Source organism: Elephas maximus, chromosome Y (genome assembly GCF_024166365.1).
Source record: "Elephas maximus indicus isolate mEleMax1 chromosome Y, mEleMax1 primary haplotype, whole genome shotgun sequence".
Classification (NCBI taxonomy): Eukaryota; Metazoa; Chordata; class Mammalia; order Proboscidea; family Elephantidae; genus Elephas; species Elephas maximus.
In genome coordinates this window covers 6,992,645-6,998,013 of record NC_064847.1, presented here as the reverse complement: position 1 = coordinate 6,998,013, position 5,369 = coordinate 6,992,645, and the positions used below count along the sequence as shown (strand labels likewise).

Below are 5,369 nucleotides of genomic sequence, written 5' to 3'. Positions count from 1 at the left end.
GCTCCAAATCTATTTCCAAAGTGGTTGTACCATTTTACATTCCCACCAGCAGTGCATAAGAGTTCCAATGTCTCCGCAGCCTCTCCAACATTTATTATTGTGTGTTTTTTGTATTAATGCCAGCCTTGTTGGAGTGAGTTGAAATCTCATTGTAGTTTTGATCTGCATTTCTCTAATGGCTAATGATCGTGAGCATTTCCTCATGCATCTGTTACCTACCTGAATGTCTTCTTTAGTGAAGAGTCTGTTCATATCTTCTGCCCATTTTTTAATTGGGTTGCCTTTTTCTAGTTGAGTTTTGGCAGTATCATGTAGATTTTAGAGATCTGTCACTGATCAGAAATGTCATAGCTAAAAAATTTTTCTCAGTGTGTCGGTAGACTTTTTACTCTTTTGGTGAAGTCTTTGGATGAGGATGGGCATTTGATTTTTAGGAGCTCCCAGTTATCTAATTTTTTCTTCTGCATTCTTAATGTTTGTATACTGTTTATGCCATGTATTAGGGCTCCTAACATTGTCCCTATTTTTTCTTCCATGATCTTTATTGTTTGATTTTATATTAAGGTCTTTGATCCATTTTGGGTTAGTTTTTGTGCATGGTGTGAGATGTGGGTCTTGTTGCATTTTTTTGCAGATGGATATCCAGTTATGCCAGCACCATTTGTTACAAAGACTGTCTTTTCCCCATTTAACTGCTTTGGGGACTTTGTCAAATATCAACTGCTCATATGTAGGTGCATTTATGTCTGTATTCTCAGTTCTGTTCCACTGGTCTATGTATCTGTTGTTTTACCAGTACCAGGCTGTTTTGACTACTGTGGCAGTATAAAAGGTTCTAAAATCAGGTAGAGTAGGGCCTCCCAATTTGTTCTTTCTCAGTAATGCTTTACTTATCTGGGACCTCTTTCCCTTCCATATGAAGTTGGTGATTTGTTTCTCCAGCTCATTAAAGAATGTCATTGGACTTTGGATCAGAATTGCATTAAATGTATGGATCCCTTTTGGTAGAATAGATATTTTTATGATGATGTCTTCCTTTCCATTAGCAAGGTATGTTTTTCCACTTACTTAAGTCTCTTTTGGTTTCTTGCAGAAGTGCATTGTAGTTTTCTTTGTATAGGTCTTTTACATCTCTGGTTAGATTTATTCCTAAGTATTTTACCTTCTTGGGGGCTACTGTAAATGGTATTGATTTGGTGATTTCCGCTTTGATGTTCTTTCTGTTGGTGTAGACGAATCCAACTGATTTTTGTATAATTTATCTTGTATCCTGATACTCTGCTGAACTCTTCTATTAGTTTCAGTACTGTTCTTGAGGATTTCTTAGGGTTTTCTGTGTATAAGATCATGTCATCTGCAAATAGAGAGAGTTTTACTTCTTCCTTGCCAATCTGGATGCCCTTATTTCTTTGTCTAGCCTAATTGCTCCGGCAAGGACCTCAAGCACAATGTTGAATAAAAGCAGTAATAAAGGCCATCCTTGTCTGGTTCCTGATTTTGTGGGGAATACTTTCAGGCTCTCTCCATTTAGGATAATGTGGCTGTTGGCTTTGTGTAAATGCCCTTCATTATACTCAGGAATTTTCCTTCAATTCCTATTTTGCTGAGAGTTTTTATGATGAATGGGTGTTGAACTTTGTCAAATGTCTTTTCTGCATCAATTGATAAAATCATGTGATTCTTGTCTTTTGTTTTATTTATGTGATGGATTATATTATTTTTCTAATGTTGAAGCATCCCTGTACAACTGGTATGAATCTCACTTGGTCATAGTGAATTATTTTTTTGATATGTTGTTGAATTCTACTAGCTAGAATTTTGTTGAGGATTCTTCACTGAGGTTCATGAGAGATATAGGTCTGTAATTTTCTTTTTCTTTAAATAATTTTTATTGTGCTTTCAGTGAAAGTTTACAAGTCAGTCTGTCACATATAAGCTTATATACACTTTACTACATACTCTCATTTACTCTCCCCCAATGAGTCAGCCCGCTCCCTTCTTTCGGTCTCTCCTTTCGTGACAGTTTCTAACCCTCTCTACCCTTCCATCTCCCCTCCAGACAGGAGATGCGAATACAGTCTCAAGTGTCCACCTGATAAAAGTAACTCACTCTTCATCAGCATCTCTCTCCAGCCCATTGTCTAGTCCCTTCCATGTCTGATGAGTAGTCTTCGGGAATGGTTCCTGTCCTGGACCAACAGGTTTGGGGACCATGACAGCCGGGATTCTTCTAGTCTCAGTCAGACCATTAAGTCTGGTCTTTTTATGAGAATTTGGGGTCTGCATCCCACTGTTCTCCTGCTCCCTCAGGAGTTCTGTTGTGTTCCCTGTAAGGGCAGTCATCGGTTGCGGCTGGGCACCATCTAGTTCTTCTGGTCTCAGGATGATGTAAGTCTCTAGTTCATGTGGTCCTTTCTGTCTCTGGCTCTTAGTTATCGTGTGACCTTGGTGTTCTTCATTCTCCTTTGATCCAGATGGGTTGAGACCAATCCATGCATCTTAGATGGCTGCTTGTTAGCATTTAAGACCCCAGACGCCATATTTTAAAGTGGGATGCAGAATGTTTTCATAATAGAGTTTATTATGCCAATTGACTTAGAAGTCCCCTTAAGCCATAGTCCCCAAACCCCCGCCCTTGCTCCGCTGACCTTCGAAGCATTCAGTTTATCCCAGAAACTTCTTTGCTTTTGGTCCAGTCCAGTTGAGCTGACCTTCCCTGTATTGGGTATTGTCCTTCCCTTCACCTAAAGTAGTTCTTATCTTCTAACTAATCAGTAAATAACCCTCTCCCACCCTCCCTCCCTCCCCCATCTCGTAACCACAAAAGAATGTGTTCTTCTCAGTTTATACTATTTCTCAAGAACTTATAATAGTGGTCTTATACAGTATTTGTCCTTTTGCATCTGACTAATTTCACTCGGCATAATGCCTTCCAGGTTCCTGCATGCTATGAAATGTTTCACAGATTCGTCACTGTTCTTTATTGATGCGCAGAATTCCATTGTGTGAAAAAAATCTCAGTTTATACTATTCCTCAAGAACTTATAATAGTGGTCTTATGCAGTATTTGTCCTTTTGCATCTAATTTCACTCAGCATAATGCCTTCCAGGTTCCTGCATGTTATGAAATATTTCACAGATTCGTCACTGTTCTTTATCGATGCGTAGTATTCCACTGTGTGAATATACCATAATTTATCTTACCATTCATCCGTTGATGGACACCTTGGTTGCTTCCAGCTTTTTGCTATTGTAAACAGTGCTGCAATAAACATGGGTGTGCATATATCTGTTCGTGTAAAGGCTCTTATTCCTCTAGGGTATATTCCGAGGAGTGGGATTTCTGGGTTGTATGGTAGTTCTAACTTTTTAAGAAAACACCAGATAGATTTCCAAAGTGGTTGTACCATTTTACATTCCCGCCAGCAGTGTATAAGAATTCCAATCTCTCCGCAGTGTCTGCAACATTATTTTGTGTTTTTTGGATTAATGCCAGCCTTGGAGTGAGATGGAATCTCATCGTAGTTTTAATTTGCATTTCTCTAATGGCTCATGATCGAGAGCATTTTCTCATGTGTCTGTTTGCCACCTGAATACCTTCCTTAGTGAAGTGCGTGTTCATATCCTTTGCCCATTTTTTGATTGGGTTGTTTGTCTTTTTGTGGTTGAGTTTAAACAGAATCATGTAGATTTTAGAGATCAGGTGCTGGTCTGAGATGTCATAGCTGAAAATTCTTTCCCAGTCTGTAGGTGGTCTTTTTACTCTTTTGGTGAAGTCTTTAGATGAGCATAGGTGTTTGATTTTTAGGAGCTCCCAGTTATCTGGTTTCTCTTTGTCATTTTTCGTGATGTTTTGTATTCTGTTTATGCCTTGTATTAGGGCTCCTAACGTCCCTATTTTTTCTTCCATGATCTTTATCGTTTTAGTCTTTATGTTTAGGTCTTTGATCCCCTTGGAGTTAGTTTTTGTGCATGGTGTGAGGTATGGGTCCTGTTTCATTCTTTTGCAAATGGATATCCGGTTATGCCAGCACCATTTGTTAAAAAGACTATCTTTTCCCCAATTAACTGACACTGGGCCTTTATCAAATATCAGCTGCTCCTATGTGGATGGATTTATATCTGGGTTCTCAATTCTGTTCCATTGGTCTATGTGCCTGTTGTACCAATACCACGCTGTTGTGACTACTGTGGCTGTGTAATATGTTCTAACATCAGATAGAGTGGGGCCTCCCACCTTCTTCTTCTTTTTCAGTAATGCTTTACTTATCCAGGGCTTCTTTCCCTTCCATATGAAGTTGGTGATTTGTTTCTCCATCATTTTAAAAAATGTCATTGGAATTTGGATTGGAAGTGCATTGTATGTATAGATGGCTTTTGGTAGAATAAAAAATATGGAACGCTTCATGAATTTGCGTGTCATCCTTGCACAGGGGCCATGCTAATCTTCTATCGTTCCAATTTTAGTATATGTGTTGCCGAAGCAAGCACTGTAATTTTCTTTTTTTTGCGGTGTCTTTACCTGGTTTTGGTATCAGAGATATGCTGGCTTCATAGAATGAGTTTGGGAGTATTCTGTCCTTTCTTATGCTCTGAAATATCTTTAGTAGTAGTGGTGTAACTCCTCTCTGAAAGTTTAGCAGAACTCTGCAGTGAAGCTGTCAAGGCCAGGGCATTTATTTTTGGTGGGAGTTTCTTGATTACCTTTTCAGTCTCTTCTCTTGTTATGGGTCTATTTAGTTGTTCTACCTCTGTTTGTGTTAGTTTAGGTAGGTAGTGTGTTTCTAGGAAATCATCCATTTCTTCTGGGTTTTCACATTTGTTAGAGTACAATTTTTCATAGTAATCCGATATGATTCTTTTCATTTCAGTTGGGTCTGTTGTAATATCACCCATCTCATTTTTTATTCGGGTTATTTGCTTCCTCTCCTGTTTTCTTTTGCCAGTTTGGCCAATGGTTTATCGATTTTGTTGATTTTGTTCAAAGAATCAGCTTTTGGTCTTGTTAATTCTTTTGTTTTTCTGTTTTCTATTTCATTTAATTTTGCACTAATTTTTATTATTTGTTTCCTTCTGATTCCTGAGTGTTTCTTTTGCTGCTCTCTATTTGTTCAAGTTGTAGGGATATCTATTTGATTTTGGCCCTTTTTTTGTTTGTGTGCATTTACTGATATACGTTGACCTCTGAGCACTGTTTTCTCTGTGTCCCAAAGGTTCTGATAGGAAGTGTTTTCATTTTCATTGGATTGTATGAATTTTTCTGTATTCCATACTTAATGTCTTCTATAATCTAGTCTTTTTTGAGCAGGGTATTGTTCACTTTCCACGTGTTTGATTTCTTTTCCCTGCTTTTCCTCTGATTTTCACTT

General features: G+C 38.2%; 1 non-coding gene across 1 annotated transcript; it reads right to left on the bottom strand.

Moving 5' to 3' along the window:
- Positions 1-4,388: 4,388 nt before the first annotated feature.
- LOC126069884 (U6 spliceosomal RNA) lies at positions 4,389-4,491 on the bottom strand. Its single transcript, XR_007516093.1, has one exon. It is a non-coding gene; the product is annotated as a U6 spliceosomal RNA (small nuclear RNA).
- Positions 4,492-5,369: the final 878 nt, after the last annotated feature.